Consider the following 18,874-nt stretch of genomic DNA (forward strand, 5'->3'; position numbering starts at 1 on the left):
TAGCCCTGGCTGTCCTGGAACTCACTTGGTAGACCAGGCTGGCCTCGAACTCAGAAATCCGCCTGCCTCTGCCTCCCAAGTGCTGGGATTAAAGGCCTGCGCCACCAGGCCCGGCCAGAACTACTTTTAATTTGTTAATTCCTGCTGTGTTCTAAGCTCATTCACATGCTATAAGTAATTTTAATTTCAGGAAAAGGCAGGTATGGTAATGATATAGACCAATGAAAAACACTGGTCTTCATCAGTGATAAATTGAGTCTTTGAAATTTAAGTACAAATATGAGTCATGTCATACGGTAACTGGTGTGGAACTAGAAACAATTTTTCCTCTTTTCTTGCTTCTGTTACCTTTCTAGTGGACTGATTATCATTATGAGTAGATAAAAAAATAGGCCTGTTTGGTAGGAGAGTGTTGAGTTGTCCATTCAATCTTCTCTTGTGGCCAGCTTAACCCAGGAACACAGGCTGCACCTACAGGTTAATCAGTATCCCGCTTGCTGATAACATACAACTCTTTTTTTCCTTTTCTTTGATTGCCTACCCATCCGTCCGTCCTTCCGTTAGTTTCTTTCTTCCTACACTATGTTTACCAACACTGGCTGACAGTCTCAGTGTTTGTCCTTTTTTTCCCCTCTCCAGGCACAGTTGTCTTCTATATTTTACCAAAAATAAAATTTAAATTATGTACTATTTCAATCTATATAATTAGATATTAACAAAATAACAATTATAAGTTAGCTTGTTAGTCATAAAAATATTAAGCAAAAACTGATGTAATTAGTAAGTATATTTTTAAAAATTTAAAATAAACGACAGATATAAATGACAACTGAAATGTTAAATTTTGAAAAAAAAAATTTTGGTTTATTTGTTAGACTGAGGTGCGTGGGTTATTTCATGTTTTCTTTTTTTTCCAAGTTAGTGAGACAGTGGTGTTTTTCTTACTATAAGAATTGCTGCTAGTTTTAAGAAAAATAAAAATGGTATTTTTACAACCTATAATTTTGTTTAAATTATATATTATGTTTGTGTTTTGTATGTATGAGTGCTGTCTTTCAGAAATTATCAGATTCTCTGGAAATAGTTACAGTTCTTTGTGAGGTGCTTGACTTGCATGTGGGACTTAAATTTGGGTCCTCTGTGAGAGGAGTATGTCTCCCTTTACTGCTAAAGTATCATCTCTAGCTGCAGAAACCACTTCTTTGGAATTAGAGGAATTTGTTTTCTATTTTGTTGTGTTACGAATGAGGACTGAACCTAGGATATGCTGTGTTTTGCAATTGATGTATATGAGTGAGTGATAGGTGTCAGTGAGTGAACTACTGGTTAAAGCAATAAAGTAACATCCATATCTCTGAGAACTTAAGGCAAGCTATAGAGATGTCAGTGGGTATGGGCTGGCAGCTGACATACCAAGTATAATGCTAAAGAGAAAAACAAGTCATGGCCACAAATTAAGTTTAATTTGACAATGATGCATTTCATTTAAGGAAAATAATATTTTCATAAGTATGTTATTTTCAATACTTTAAGGAAGTTTATTTAAAGTTAGTTTTCTAGAGTGCTATTACTACAGATGACAAAGGGTACACAAAACTGTATATGTGAAAAAATACAAGAAGTAAACACTTTCCTATTAGTAATGTTAGTGTGTATACTGATATGTTTAATTCATGTACTAAACTACTACAAAGTTCTGAAGATGCTAATTGTAAGTCCTTGCCATTATAAAAGCAAAATTATCCTTGTCTATTTTTATTTGTATGAAAAAGATAACACCTTGTCAACTTAAGCTTGTGAGCAATTTAAAATGCTTTAAAAACTATGGAGCTATATATCATCTAAAATGTGTAGCACTGAATATTCCAGTCAAAGGAGGAAGCTGGAGGAGGTACTTATCCTAAGTCCGATTTCTTCTGTCAAAGCAGTCAACCTAACTGGAGGTGGGAGTTGACTGATACACAGGGACTCTCAAGTGATTATGTAGACATCTCATGCTATTTCAGTATTTGTAATCGCTTGGGTCCTAAGAGTTTACAGAGTATGTATGTGTGTATGTATGTGCATTTGTGTTTCGAGGGTCATGGAATTTCAAATGTTTGTGATAATGACTGTTGATAGTTCTAAGAAAATTTACTGTATCTAACTTTAAACTAATTTAGGCATGTATATTTCTAGAACTGTGATGTCACAGTAAATTGCAATTTTGGTTATGTGACATTAACTCACAGTAAACTTTGTTAGCTAGACAATATTCAAAGAAAGTAAATTTTCATGTGATTTACAAATCTGAAAATATCATTTATAGAACACTTGTTACAGAACAGACAAGCTCTGTATGAAAAGTCTTTTCTCTGTTACCTCATTTCCAGTCACCGTATATTAAACCTTAACTATTAACTTAGTTCTAATTCTGCCATAATTCTCTCATTTAATAGCTACTACTTAATTCTCACAATTCTTATGACATACAGGTTTATTAGGCAGCAGTAGCCCCATAGGAAAGCCATGTTGAATACATGAAGCTTGATTCATACCCTTCAATTCTGCAAAGTGGGAAGAATGTTAGAGCATAGGAATGAGAAGTCATTGCACAGAAAAGCTGGGTTTTTGGATTGTGTAATGACTGTAGTGTGCTTGGCAGCATCAGATTTTAGCTGGACAAATGAATTCTGGATAATTAATTATGACTTTGCTCTAAAAATGTCACAGATATTCCAAATACTTAATATGGCCAAGCTTGAGTCTATTGTCTCCATGGATTTATAAAGTTGTCAAGATGTGTAGTCCCACATTTCTGATTTACTAAGCAGTTAACCAAGTGAAGGATTTTTGGTGTGCTGGAGTATGATTTTGGTAGTTAGCACAAAGGAAAGTTTTTCTGTTCCATGAGGAGCCAGCAGGTGCTCACCAGCTGTCTATAGGGTGACTGCAGAACCTTAACCAAGATCTAGTCTATTAGGAATGTAAAACCTGTGGTGTCTGTTTTCAGAGCTCGGGAAGGACACAGGGAGAGAAGGTATTCATGAATTACCAGGACAACAAAACAAAACTATGCAGTAAGTAAGGACCAGAGAAGCAAGCTAATGTCAGCACAGTGGGAAGGCTAAGGTTAGAAACCTTTGCAGTAGGTCTTGGAGGATGAAGATCTTAATTTAGGGCAAGGGAATTCAGTTCTGATCCCATACTTAGCCTAGTGCACATTTTTTCCCCATCTGTCCACTTAATGGGATGAATAAGTGTATTTATGTCAAACAGAGGATGTAAGTAAAATTTCTGGGCCACTGACTATATACAGAATAGACCTCAATAAATGTGAGCTAATGTTACTCCTGTTAAAATCAAAGGATGTAAGTGTTTTCTCTTATGGTAAAATATTCATGGTCGATTCATGTGTGATCTGTCTTTAGGTAAGGCTTGTGTGGTAAGGGGATACAAGGAGGCTAAAGGGGAATCAAATGCAAGAGAGCATTAAGATCTTGTACTTGGGATTGCCAGTGTGACTGTGAATACTAATTCGAGTAAGCTTTCTTGGTTGGCTTATTGAAAAGATTATAATTCTTTTCTTCAATGTCCTAATTTCAAGTACAAATTTCCACTGAAATGACACCAAGGAATAATAAAGTGTAGGTAGTTAAAGTAGAAAAAAAGATGACAGGAGTTTTAGGAGGTAGGGATTAGTGGAAGGTGATTGAGCCCCGACTGCTCTCTTGAAGAGATTAATGCTTAATGTTGTATAGTGCATAAGGCTTTATAGAAGTAAGATTAGCTGTTTTAAAAGAACAAGCCTGGCTCCTTCATGGTCTAAGCGTCTCCTCTCCTCTCCCTTTCCCCTTTTCAAGTCCATGAAGACCATATTCTCAAATCTTCAGAACCATGAGCTAAGAAGATCCCATTTCTTTACATAAGACCCACTTTTTAAGTAAACACAAAATCGAGGATCTTAGATTTATGATTTTTTTCCCCCCAAGGTTTAGAAATGTTTTTCAGAATTTCAGATATAAAGGTAGCACAAAGCCTGTCATATTAGTAAACCATAGTACTGATAGTACAGACATTTACAAGAAATCTAGAATAAAGTACTAGTTTTCTTTGCTGCTGAGAAAAGTAAAAGACCCAGAAAAGCAAACATTATGTGTATGTTGCAGTCAAATTTTTGGACTTGTGTATTTAATTTGGAATACTTGTAGGATTGAAGAAGCTAGAAAGAGTATTGGTGTAGGGAGAAAGGTCTTAAATGTGGGGGACCTAGTAGAACATAGGTGTTATCAAGAGAATGGGAAGAGTGTAGGAGGGTGGCTTAGAGATGGTGGTGGTAGTGAGGATAAGAAATTCTAAAGATCTTTCAAAAAGACTTATGGAAACCTATTATTTTATAAGCACACATACACATGTTCATATAATTTGAATTGGTGTTGCCCTACACAGGGAATACGTTCTTAGAAGCCATGGGCTGCTATATAAAAAGTCCAATGCCAGTGTGGGATGCTCCCCACTCAAGCTGTTGCTATGAGGTGTCTTAAACAAACTCTTCCCTTTTCTGAAACCATATAGACTATTGTCATTGCTGTTGGTTGCCCACTAGAACTTGATGGCAAGACCATAAACATTGCTGAAGACCACACATTGGCCACAGGACGTGGAGAAATCAACTTAGTACTGACCATGGAGCTTCCTTCTTGCTGGCTCGCTTTTACTGGAATGTACTATGGTTTGCACAGGGTGGTAGTGGTAGTGGTAGATAGTTATCAAGTTTTACCCAACTGAACCCTGTGAAATGCAATGGCTGGTGTGGCAGGCTATGCACATGGATAAAATAATGGCACATATACTATGGATTTGCTGATTGGATTTAAGGTTTAATCTGTAGGAGGAAACATGTCTGTTACTATAAATTGTGTCAAGAACCCATGGGGAGGTAGCTCATAGGACCTACGGGTAAACCTACTATTCTGGTAAATGGATATAATATCAGACTGCTTTCTAAATTTTTACCTTTCTACCCTTTGATTATTGCAGCTCTCAGACCACATCAGAGACACTGCTTTGTGAAGTGGACAGTGATTAACACAGAAATCTGTAACTAGTTAAACTGCAAAGGATAGCTATCTGCTGAGTGTTGAGCCACAAATGGGACATCTATATCAACTCTCACCTCTGTAATGTTCAGCAGACACCATGAAAGTGGAGGGGGGGGGCTGGCGAGATGGCTCAGCGGCTAAGAGCACCCGAGTGCTCTTCCAAAGGTGCAGAGTTCAAATCCCAGCAACCACATGGTGGCTCAAACCATCCTTAATGAGATCTGACTCCCTCTTCTGGAGTGTCTGAAGACAGCTACAGTGAACTTACATATAATAAATAAATAAAATCTTTAAAAAAAAAAAAAAAGAAAGTGGAGGGGGAAGAATTTTAAGCCAGAGGTTGGGGAGGATCAAAGTCAAATATCATCTTCTGGACAAGACTGCAGTACTCGCTGTGTTTTTCCACACAAAATCAAGCCTGTCAGCATGGTAGCACGGAGGAGAAGTGGTTCATGTTTGGTTTCATATCCTGGGACAAGGGACTGAGGTGGATATCTTACATACCAAAACAGACTTGGCTTCCAGGTTCTCCCAGCATCCCTCAGTCCCTACCTGGCATACCTTGCCCCCAGCCCTGTTTTCAGCACAGGGGTTTGGGCTGCCCTTCCCTCAGAGTCTCATCCCTATATAATCCACGCAATTGGGTCTCCCCATGAACTTGCCCTATTTCTGTGCACACTCTTCCTTTCTCTTTCCCCTCTTCATTCTTTCCCTTCCCAAAGTGACTTCTCTGGCCTCCTTCCCTGTGGCCAGTGAATTCACCTGTACTGGCTGATTTTGTGTCAACACAAGCTGGAGTTATCATAAAGGAGCCTTCCTGGAGGAAATGCCTCCATGAGATCCATCCAGCTGTAAGGCATTTTCTCAATTAGTGTTCAAGTGGGGAGGGCCTAGACCATTGTGGATAGTACCATCTCTGGTTTGGTAGTCTCGGGTTCTATAAGAAAGCAAGCTGAGCAAACCAGTAACATCCCTCCATGGTCTCTGCATCAGCTCCTGCTTCCTGATCTGCTTGAGTTCCAGTCCTGACTTCCTTTGGTTATGAACAGCAGTGTGGAAATGTAAGCTGAATAAATTTTTTCCTCCTCAGCTTGCTTCCTGGTCATGATATTTGTGCAGGAATAGAAACTCTGACTAAGACATCGCCCAAGAGTAGCTTCCCAATAAACCTGCATTTAATATAACCTAATCTGGCTTGAACTGGCTCATTCCACCAGCAGATAAGTAACTATTAGTGCTGAACCCAGAAGTGAGTCCCCAGTTGGTGGCCCAGGTCTTTTTTGGCCATGTGGGGTCTGCTTCTCTCCCCTATCCTCTGCTAGAAACATCATTTCTTCTGGATTCAGTGAGTATCCAATTACAGCTACTGCCTATCTGGGTCCAGGAACCTCTGGCTGAGTTGAAACCATGCCAGAGTTAGCCACCTCCTAAACAAAGACCAGGTCTTTGTTTTGGGGGAATCTTTGATAAAAAGATATTTGTTCTGAAGTTACAGCTCCCATACAAACCATTTGATCCCAGACCCTGGGACTCTGTTTCCAGTATAGGGATCTTCTAGGGATCTCTGGCAAAGCCACAGATTGGGTATGACTGGATATTTAAAAAAAAAAAAAATCCTGAATCTCTACACATAACTGAGGCCTATGGACAGTTGGTGGCTTTTGAGGGAAATTTTCCTTAAAGGTGTGGCTCCTGATCAACTGTGCCCCCATACCCAGCAATACATAACACAAATTAGACTTGGTGTGTAAAAGAGGCTCTGGAAAGACAAAGTTTGGGAGTTTAAAATAATACTAGCTTGAGGTTCTGCCAAGACTTAGAGTTTTCTTGTACTCTGTTCCCATCTGCTCTCTCAGGAATTACTAGTGATCTTAATATTGTTTCTTTTATAGCAAACTAAATGGTCTCATAGCTTAATTTCTTTATCTGTTCCTAATTTCACCCTTTTGCCCTCCCTATAACCAAATCACCAGTGTTACTGCTGTTAAGTGGTTTGTTGGCAATGGTGACAGCAACTGATAAGTAAACCTACTGGGAGAGTGTTAAGTCTCACGGAGCAGAGACATAAGCAAGGCACCAATGAGGCAGCGTGGGAGCAAAACCAGAATCAAAACATTGGCTCTGTATTGGCCAATCAGACTCATGAGTAAAGTAAGTGCTTGGGGTTGAGTGTTAATGGGGAGGGGGTGTCAGTGCTCTTGGGTATTTCGTAAAAGATCATTTGTTAATCGGATCCTCACCAAGATGGTTTGCGTCAGTGCAGTTTTAACCTTGAACAAGAATTTTCCGTAACTCATGTTCTTCATTAATCCTTTAGGTGCCTTAAATGAATAATCCTGCACTTGGTATTACAATCTTCTCATGTCTTCAGTAAATAAACCTATCTGGCTTCCAGTGCTCCATGAAAATAGTCCTTCTTACTCAAGTCACTCCTGATGATCGCACTGATGAGTCCCATCTTTAAGTCTCATCTTGTTTCCTCACCATTCAGTACTGATGGTCTCTGTTATGCCTTCTCCTTAGGGATAGGGCCTTGGGAAAGTAATCGAGTTGTACAGAGTGGATTAGTATCCTCCTTTGAGGAAGAGATACCAGAGTCATTTTTGCAATGTAAGAGCATAGTGAGAAGGCTGCTATTTTGTAATCCAGGAAACAGTCACCAGAAACCAAATCCTGCTGGTAGTTGTGGGTCCCCAGCCTCCAGAACTGAAAGCAAATGACTGTTTAAGCAGTAAGTTTGTAGTATTTGTGTCAACCCAAGGAGACCAAGCTACCCCATCTTTCTTCCTGAAACAGTTTTAGGCCTTTAAGATCAGACACATTACTTTGCTGCCTTTCCCACCGTAAGCCACTTCATCTGGAAAATAAAGGTTGAGATTCTCAAAGGTGAGTTCCAGGCTTTGCTTGCTTCTCACTCTGCAAGGTCTCCTTCAAGACCCTTACCCATTCTGTTGTGTTCGTAAGTGCTATCTTAACCCCCAGTGTCACAAAGGATTTCCCCCTCTCTCAACCCCTAAGAAATTCATTCTAGAGTTCAACATCTTCAACACAGCTTGGTTCTCTTTTTGCTCTTCCAGTGAATACAAGTATGAGAGTAGAGATCCTTGCTGTTTTGTCCACCATTTCTTTCTAGTATCTGGCACATAAAAACTTGACAAATGCTTGCTGAAAGAATAAATCTGGGATATCTGCTTTGGCCACAATAAAGTAATAGGAACCAGATTTGCCTTCTAGCTTTGAAACAGCTTAAACAAAAGGTTAAAATATACAGGGCAGGGCAGGGAAGTATAACTGATTTCTGACAACTGGCTTGACACCTGGCAGGTTTCCATGTTGCATGATTGGAAGAGGAACCCAGGAGGCATTAGATGTAGTTGAGTATAGGAGACAGTTGAGAGCTGCTGAGAGAAATTTTTTGGGAAGAGGAATATTTACTAGTGTATAGCCCAGAACTACAACAGGGTGTTCCCAGGTGTTTAGACACATGGTGATGTGAAGAGAAGGGCATGAGTCTGTACCAAAGCTGTGAAAATTATGAAGCCATTCCTGTCTGGATATAATTTACAATCCCACTTACAGACTTTGGATCTTCTAAGAGTCTTCAAATGAGTGTTAAGATTGCTCAGATGGGAAACTTTCTAATCATAGCATTTGGGAGCCATATAATTCTTTATTGTGAAGGTCAGCCTATCCACTGTAAGATGTTTAGCAACATCTCTGGGCCTCTACCTGCCTGATGCCCACACCACCCTTTAAATGTGTCAAAAATTGTCGTCTGTGGAGCAAAACCATCCCTTGAGTACCAAATGTTGTAGACTAACAGTTACTCTGGCTTTTGCTAGTAATGCTCAAAGATGACTTGAAAGGATTAAAGCATTTCTCAGTAAGAGTCCAAAACATGTAAAGTATCATGAAAAACCCAGCACAAAACAACTTAAAACTCACAATGACTCACACTTTATACAAGTTAGTAGGCATGAAAACAGGAAAATATGATTCCTAACAACACAAATTCACTCCACAGAAACAGATAATACAAATTACAAAGTTAGCACAAAAGGATAACAATACAGGTATTGAAAATATAAGTTCTGTAAGTTCAAGTGGAGAATACAGTGGGAAATGAGTAGCACAAATAGCAAGTCTGACTGGAGGTGATGGGCATAATTGTAGGGAGAGTTGCTGATGCTAAGGTCCTGTTCCCCAACTGGTTCTTGATTGAACAATAAAGATGCCAGGGGCCACCTGCAGGGTGGAAGAAAAGAGGTTTGACCTCTAGGTCACCTCAGGCAGGCTAAGAGATGCAGGAAGAGGGATTTGACCATGCTTTGGAGGGAGAAAAGATGACCAGCCATGTGAGCTCTTGGGTAGAGCGGCCATAGGCTATTTTCCCAGGTGGGAGATTAGAAACACAACTAAGCTGAAGGCAGTTTTGGGTTTTTGAACAAGAAGAAGGTAACCAGGACACTAAGCTAAGGGCAGATTAAGAGGTGCAGAGTAAAGAATATTGGGAAGGGCATGTTAGCTGTGGGAGAGTGGGAGAGTAGAAGTGCCCAGCAATTGAGCCAATCAGGCAGGTTGAAATTCTCTCTTTTCTCTCTCTCTCTCTCTCTCTCTCTCTCTCTCTCTCTCTCTCTCTCTCTCTTTCTCTGTTTTCCATCTGCAGATCCAATATTCTTTGGGCTGGGAATAAGGTCCACCTGGAGCTTAAAGCAGGGTAGTAGTAGGAACTACATCTAACACATAATCCACAAAGTGGGAAACATTCTGCGTGGTATTGACAACAGACTAGACAATTAACTAAGAATTGTCAATGACAGAGACAAATACATGAATAATACTATCCACAATGGAAGAGAGGTAACTACTGAAATTAGTATCTGACATGGGCAGAATACATATGACACACATCACAGAAGTAAAGACAGATGGATACTTACTGAAGAAACAATGGTTATAAATGACTAAACTCACATTCAAGGTGCTTAACAAATACTATGAGGAAATAGGGAATCGTGCTAAGAATCTCCATGACCAAACTGCACTACAGGGGAAAATTAACATGCAGGAGATAAAATTAACCAGAGTCACAGACAGAATTTCAGGAGCAGCAAGGTAAAAAGAACCTTTAAAAGACCAAAATCAACCAAATTTGCAATCCATGTTAATGAAAAAGAAAAGTTATTTCTAGTGTTTGAGATGAAACTCTAGGCCTTATACATGCTCAGCAAGTGCTCTACCATTGAGCAAAACCCCTCAGCACCTGCGTTATTAAAGGTCCAAGTAGCTCAGGGTGGCCTTGAACAAGTCCTTATATAGCCCAGGGTGTCTTTAAACTCATGATCCTTCTGCCTCCCACGTTAAGCTGGGTACAGGTGTCTATCTCTCTGACCAGCTCACAAGGTACCCCCTGAAAAGGAATGTCACATAAAAAGAAAAGGATGAGGGAAAATAACCCACAGCAGAACCGCACTACTGGAGGCTCAAGAAAAAGATTCAGGAAGAATGAAATGATATTAGATGGAAAACTTGATTTATTTTTTTTAAAAAAAGCACAAAAATGAAGTCATGAAAAGGAAAACTTATTTTTTTAAATGTGCTTGTAAGATGACTGTGTATTTCAGACTGGATGTGGCTTGTGTCCCCCAAGGGTTCATGTCTTTATAAGTGCCATGGTATTGAAGGTGGTAGAACCTCCCGTTGTGCTGACCAGTGGGATGACACTATCCTCAAAAGTGATCCATGTAGCTTTTTTTTTTTTTTTTTTTTAACAAGACCCACCTGTCTTAGGTAGTCATTTCACTTTCTGAATCTGATTTTTGGGGCCCCTGCCTTGAAGAAGTCTAAAGAGTTGGTCGGGGCTGCTTGATCTCTAGATTTTAGTCAAGATGAGATAAACTTCTGTTCTTTATAAAGTGTCCACCTCACATATTTTGTTATAGCAACAGAATTGGTTGGGGCTGCTTGATTTCTAGATTTCAGTCAAGATGAGATAAACTTCTTTATAAAGTGTCCACCTCACATATTTTGTTATAGCAACAGAAAATGCAACATTATATTGTTTAAAGAAAAAATAGAAATAATGGAATTAGTATTCTAGAAATAACATTTGTATAATTTATATATTTATAGATATAAAATATATGGCAGAAAAAGCACAAAGACTTGGGGAAGGAAGTGGAAATGTAGTAAAATAAAATGTATTCATGAAGTGGTATAATATTTGAAGGTGATAGAATGGTATACAGTGTAAATCTAATAGCTCCATTTTCAGTTTTATTTGTGGCCTTGGTGATGCTATCTAGGGTGTCACCCATGCACTCTACAATATATCCCCAGCCCTCTGTTAAAATTTTCAAGAAAGAGCATCACTGAGCTATCCAGGAAGGCCTCGAACTTGAGATCCTTTAGCCTCTGCCTCCAAGTAGTTGGGCTTCCAAGCTTGTGCCAACAGGCTCAGTATAGCAACCATTTTTTAAAACAGTAATTTAAGAGAATAAATAGACTATTAAAATATATAGGCTCTGAGTAAAAAAAATATTAGGCTAAAATGAAAAACATTTCAGCTGATTGAATCATATTAATAATAACATGAAATATAAGTGACTTAGTAAAAGGCAGATATCAAATTCGGGGGTGGAGGAAAGCCTAAGCCTAAACTATATGCTATTTAGGAAAAACCCAAGTAAATATAAAATCATAATTGTAAAAAATGAAATTACAGAAAAGATATACCATACAAATAGTGAAAAGTGAGCCAGAATGATCATTACAAAATAAAAGAGAGTCTATAGTACAGTAATTTTTAGGGATTGCGGTCATTCCACAACTTAAAAAAATCAATTTAATAAAGCAGTTAATGATTCTAATTATGTATGCACCCAATACAGTGCTATAAAATACATGAAGTAGGACTTGAAAGAAAGGAATACCCACAATCCGTGTTGCAGGCTAACGCTTCTCTCTAAGGAACAGACAAGACTGAAATTCAGTGAGCAAACTGACAACAGCAGGGTCATTTAGCAACTTGGATCACTGCCATTCAACAGATGTAGCCTCCACACTATTATCAAAAATAGGGATCATTTTAAAATACTTAAATGGGTTTGGAGCCTGAAGGCTAAGGAGATGGCCTCATGGGTGGTCGACGAGCTGACTATGATTCCTTGTTGGAAGGAGAGAACTGACTTCCACAAGTTGTCCTCTGATCTTCAGATGTACCATATATGCACATATGACCACCGACAGGTCAGTAAACAAATAAAATGCAATAAATAAGATCCTGGAATATAAACTAAATCTGTCAATTAAAAAAGACTTTAAAGCCACAAATAAATCAGAAATCACTAAGGTTTCAATAAAGGTCTCAACTATTTGTAAACTGAACAACAAAGTTTGAAATAATCCATAGGGTAGATTAAATCAAATTGAAAGGAGGATAATATCACTTGAGGAAGCATAAGATGCAGGCAAAGGACACATGAGTTGTGAAGAGGATATCTAAAGCTAATTGCTTTTCTGGTTTCAACTCCATTATGTCTTCTTTTCTCTTTTCTTTTCTTTTCTTTTCTTTTCTTTTCTTTTCTTTTCTTTTCTTTTCTTTTCTTTTCTTTCTTTCTTTTTCTTTCTTTCTTTCTTTTTTTTTGAGACAGGGTTTCTCAGTATAGCCTAGGCTGTTCTGGAACTCACTTTGTAAACCAGGCTGGTCTTGAACTCAGAAATCTGCCTGCCTCTGCCTCCTGAGTGCTGGGATTAAAGGCGTGCACAACCATGCCTGGCTCTTTTTTCTTCTTTTATTGTGGCAGATAATTGAAAAAAAAAAAAAGTAATTAGTAGTGTAAAAGCCTAAGTAAGCCAAGCTTCATGGCTTCAGAATGGCCACTTTTAACTGTGAAGTTCACTGAAACGTAGAGTTTCAATGATGGGAAAATGTGTGTGTGGCATGATCTTTTTTACTAGTGAATTCATTGTAGTAAAATGATTTTTATAAAATTACAAATTAGTTTGAATTAATGAAAATATATCAGCAAAATTTGAATATACCTCAGGTATTTGGAGGGAAACTTGCTATGCTAACATTAGTAAAGAAGTAATCTTCCTATACTACCCTCTAGGCCAATGGCTTTCAAAGTGAGGCCCTTGGATCATCAGCATATGCATCACTTGCTGCTCTCCACACCTACTGAATCCAACTTTGTGGATGATACCCAGTGATATCTTTAGATAAGTACTTCTGGTGTCTACAATAAATGCTAAAGACTGTGACCCAGTGTTCTACGGTAGAAACATTTCGTCTGAACTACCACAAGGCTCTATGCTTTCACTCTTGTCCTATATGACTGTTCTCACAATGTAATTTGAGACCATTTAGGATATCATCATATAGTTATCCTAGTCATATGCACTCTAAATCTTCTCTGTATGATGGCAAGTCACCTACAATAATTCATGGCTCATCAAGGACCCTTTATCTATTCTTCAGATCTAACCATATTCAGTATAATTTTTTTTCTTCTTTATTTCGACCTGAAACACATTGGCCAAGCCTTATCTTTGTAACCTAGCAAAACTTTTCGATTTCCCCATCCACTTCCTGGGAAAATCATTCTGCTCCCACTAGTTACCTGTTGCTTGGTCTAACTAGTACCAATTATAGCCTTGAAGTAAAGTAATGGTCATTTTCTGGATCAGACAGAGTCTTTGTATAATAAACTCTCAAAGCACAACATAATAATTGAGAGCTTATGAGTAAGTTCTGAAATCATTTGCTTCATGTCTGCTTCATTTAATAAATGTAAAAACAAAAGTAGAAATTGCTAGTCGGGCAGTGGTGGCGCATGCCTTTAAGCCCAGCACTTGGAGGCAGAGGCAGGTGGATTTCTGAGTTCAAGGTCAACCTGGTCTACAGAGTGAGTTCCAGGACAGCCAGAGCTACACAGAGAAACCCTGTCTCGAAAAACAAAACAAAACAAAACAAAACAAAACAAAACAAAAAGTAGAAATTGCATATGGTTTCACCTCCTGTTGTTTCCCATGCATTTATTATATTGGCTAGCTGGGGCTGGAGAAATGGCTCAGAGATTAAGAGCTCTTCCAGAGGTCCTGAGTTCAGTTCCCAGCAACCACATGGTGGTTCACAACCATCTGTAATGGGATATGATGCCCTCTTCTGGTGTGTTTGAAGACAGCTACAGTGTACTCATATAAATAAAAGCAAATAAATAAATCTTTTATTATAGAAGACAAACTTGTTTATGAGACTGGGTCTTGAGTTGCTATATAGCCCAGCCTGGGCTCATCCTCAGTTTTCCACAGCCAAAATTTTCTACATTCTTATACTAGAGAAACAACATAAACAATGAACTTCCCAGTGTTGCCTAGAACTAGGGGGACGCCAATGTTTGGCAGAAAATTAAACTGATATAAACAAAAAAATGGAGGGAGGGTTAAAAAAATCACTTGGACACCTACTATGTATTTTGTGTATGTGTGTGTGTGTGTGTGTGTGTGTGTGTGTAAAGCATTAAGAGGTAACTGCATCACATTTAGTGTTGTGATACCAGGATGCTCAGAGGAAGAGTGAAGAAAACTGTTTATGGTCTAGAAATGTAAGGGAAAGAACGAGGAAGTAGGGGAGCTGGACAAAGAGCTCTGAGTTCTTTGTTTTTTTCTGTTATTACTCTTAGATCAGTGTAGAAAAAGATAAGCTATTGAGCACACTTGCAAGGGAAGCACCAGGAAACCCCCCCCCTTTTGAATTTGGGTTTCCTTCCTTCCTTCTTTCTTTTCCTTCCTCTCCCCAGGGCCCCCCTCTCTCCTCTCTTTGGAGGGGGTTTTAGTTATTTTATTTGTATGGGTGTCTGCCTGAATGCATGTCTGTGCACCACATGAATGCAGTGCCAGCAGAGGGCAGACGAGTGTGCCAGATCCCCTGGGAATGGAGTTAGAGCTGGTTGCAAGCTTTCATGTGTGTTCTGGGAATTGTGGGTGCTATGGAAGAGCAGCCAGTGCATTTTACTGTTGAGCCATGTCTACAGTCCAAATACTGAATTCTTAAGTGAAGAAACAAACATGGAGTGGTTCGATGACCACCATGTTTTGAACAACAGCCACTTCACGAGCAGGATTTCAACTTAGCCTGTGTAATGCAGAATGTCTGTCTCAAGAAAGTTAAATTAAAACAGAGAGAGAGAGAGAGAGAGAGAGAGAGAGAGAGAGAGAGAGAGAGAGAGAGAGAGAGAGAGAGAGAGAGAGAGAGAGAGAAGAAATACAAAAGGCAGAGATTACTTGAGGCATGAGACAACAAGATCATATGTGGCAGATGTAAGCAATGAAATTAGCTGTGAACAGATGTCAGCAGCTGGCAATCAAAGAGGAGGATGACCTTTGAATTTACCTCAGCTAGAAAAACATTGCTAACAATCTGAGGGGAGAGAATACAGATCTATAAAATGGAAAACCTGGTGTCCACAGCGCCCCAGCACCATGTGGGTGGATAAGGATGCACACTGCTCTTGGGACACAATCACAGAGCTAAAGCAACTGTTGTTGGAAAATGTAGCTGCAGAATTGGGAATGAATAAAAATCACTTTGATCTTTTATTTAACTAGCCATAAATTTATGTTTTCTAGCTATAACCTATCAAAAATGCAATAGTAGAGTCATCTGAGCTAACATCTAAAAGGCAAAATCAGGTACTAGAATATGATTATCTTGCTCCTAATGGTATTTGTCACAGCATTCCTTTACTGTGGCATGTTACAAAGCCCTTGTCATTTGGACTTTATTTTATGCAGAATAGGTCTAAATACAGCACATAACTTATCTTTACAGTCACATTCTTTTCTGAAACTCTTATCAGAAAACTCTATAAAGGAGTGTTTTCAAGTATAGATAGAAAAAGTGACAGAGAAAGTTGAGGAACTGCAATGTACCACACTGAGAAGAAACAGTCCACTTCAGTCACATTTGGTGGAGAGTACCTTGGACATGAGAGTGTCTGTCATTGCAGCTGATGTTCCTTGGAATTCACGTGTGGATGCTTGTATAGAAAGTGCAGCTTACATGACTAAGCCATGTAGGGATATGCCTCCACCAAAATAAAGTTACAATAATCCACTCTGCATTTTTTCCATTAAGTGACAATTATGATGGTGAATAATATAAACTATAATAGTGTCTAATACTACCCTGTAATGATGTACCTCAGTCCCATGAATCTGACAGAAAATCTTGTGTTCAATCATCAAAGTGAATGAATGTTCTAAGGGGATGAGAGAGGGTGGGTTACAGTTTCAGCCCCAGCCTCAGGTAGCGCAAAGGGTAGATCATTTCAAAATCACACAGGAGTGATAGATTTTTGTAAAAAGCAGCATTCAGAGGCCAAAATACATGGAACATTTCAGACACTTTCTCAGAACAGAAGACAAAATAGAAACTGACAAATTGAATATTTTGAAAGTTATGTGACAATCCAAATTCTTGATTATTTATAGAAGAAAATTAACGTATTAGGATGAGTTAAATGAGTCTACATTATTATCGAGTCCACAGGAGGTATAGTCTTACCAAGTTCCTCACATATATCCAAAGTCAGCATATGTACACCCAGATATTTACCAATTAGGAACAGGCATGTTTGCTCTGGACTTGAGAAACATGGACATTAACAAATGTCTGTATGACTATTGTTTGGTAATTACAGTTTATTTGGGCCAATATTACTTGACAATCCTTAGCACACCCTTCACACTCCCCATGTTAAAGCTGGGGCACTAGCTCAGTGGTAGTGTGCCTATCATGTCCTTGGCCCGGTGTTCAAGCTTGAACACTGTATTATACATGTCAACTACATCTCCTCAAATGCTCCTTATCCAACTCTCACGTCTATTTTATACTTTTAGAAGAGAGTAGCAGCAAGTCAGTTTGATCATACAGTTCCCTATAGTCCACAGGACGTTGTTCAAACTGGACTGATCTCTTTAGCCTCCTCATTTACACACATGATGAACCCATGTACACTCTGACAGGTACTCTGAGATAAAATACACCATTATTTAGTTCTGTAGATCTGGAGCTCTTCAAACCTTGTGTTTCCTATTTCTACCACACTGTAGAGTGCATCATCTGTGAATGTGTGTTATGGACATGTTCGTGTAGTATATGCATGTGGGTGAGTGTACATGCTTGTGCACATGCACGTGGCGGTAGAGGTCAACACTGGGTACCTTCCTCTAACAGTTTTCCACCTTATTTTCTGAGCCAGTGTCTCTCACTGAAACTGGAACTCATAATCTGGCTAGACTGACAGGAGTCCAGTGAGCTCGTCATTCACCCTTCTCTGTCTTCTTAACGCCAGACTTAACATGGAGTCTGGGTCTACAAATTCATGTCCTCATGCTTACATAGTAAATACTTTACTAAGTCATTTCCTAGACCCAGATTACATCTTGATTCATAAAAAATATGAACTTGACTATTTCAATATCTCCCCCACCCCCCGCTTATACTCTGACACATTATTTCTCCCACATGGTTTTAAGAGAAACAGGAACTTCTGGTCAAGAACAAGTTCTAACCTCCTGCCACCCCCCTAGCCCCAAAGATCCATACTCAATAACCAGTCTCAGGACTTCCCTCACATTTTATCCCCTCAGTCTTTTTCCTTCTCCCAGGCTTTGACATTTGGACATTTTTAAAGCTCACTTTAAGCAGATGCAGCCCGCCTTTCTAACTCCTGACCACTCACAGCTACTTTTTTTTTGTTTTTCTTTTGCAGTTTTTTTCACTTCCTCTTTGACCACTTTGCATCTGGCACTGAAGTTGGCTTTTCCGACTATTCCTCCACACAGGTGTTCCCTCCCTGAGCATGAGGATGACCTCCTGCTGCATTTACTGGAGCCACCTCAATGCTCATCATGACTGACTGAACACTGCTTTCTTAAGGGATTTTCTTCCAGTCTCTGCCTGCTTTTCTCATCCTTTGATTACGTTTATCAGTCTCGCTTCATGCACACCTATTTCTTGCATCCTGGGGTGACTCTAGAATCCTAGGACCCTGCAATCTTACACTGAGGAATCGCTCCTACTTTAGTTACTTTTCTGATTTGCCAAACCTGTCTCAGTTCAAGCCTCATCTCTGTACAGGACTCACGTTATCCACTGGCTTCTTTGACATCTTTTAAGAAATCATACTAATTTCATCTAAACCTTTAAAGCTAAAACCAAACCCCTTGCAATGTTCTTGATACTCAAGGCAAATTTCTGGATGTTTCCCTTCATTCCTGTATTCTATTAAGACCCTGACTTTATGGGTCTGATCTAGGTCCTCTGCATTGGGTATGGTCCTGTAGCTTGGTGTTCCTGTGGGACTCCTAACAGTGGGAGTGGGAGCTGCTGTTGACTTTCTTGCCCGAGTTTGGAACCTTTTCCCTCTTACTGGGTTCCCTTGTCCAGCCTTGATATGAGTGTTTGTGCCTGGTCTTATTGTAACTTATGCTGTGTTTGCTTGATGTCTCTGGGAGTCTGGCATGTTTTTTTTTTTTTTTTTTTTCCTTTGTGAAGGGAAGTGCAGGAGTGGATCTTTGAAAGAGAGGAGGTGGGAGGAGACTGGGAGGAGTCAGGAGAGGGGAAACTGCTGTTGGGATGTACTATATGAGAGAAGAGAAAAAAAAAAAAAAAAAAAGATGTGATTTTATTCCATAGATTTCTGTAAAATTTCTTTCCTACTTTCTTGTTAGGCTTAGAACCCCCCTCCCCCATGATTAACTGATGTTGCCTCAGCATCTGAGCA

The 18,874-nt window shown here is 39.2% G+C and overlaps 1 protein-coding gene across 3 annotated transcripts in view; it reads right to left on the bottom strand.

The window, feature by feature from the left end:
* Window positions 1–18,874, bottom strand: part of Lcorl (ligand dependent nuclear receptor corepressor like) — a 144,971-nt gene that overhangs the window by 5,151 nt on the left and 120,946 nt on the right. The gene's annotated exons all lie outside the window — the stretch shown is intronic.

The sequence above is a fragment of the Mus pahari genome, chromosome 13, assembly GCF_900095145.1.
Source record: "Mus pahari chromosome 13, PAHARI_EIJ_v1.1, whole genome shotgun sequence".
Lineage (NCBI taxonomy): Eukaryota > Metazoa > Chordata > Mammalia > Rodentia > Muridae > Mus > Mus pahari.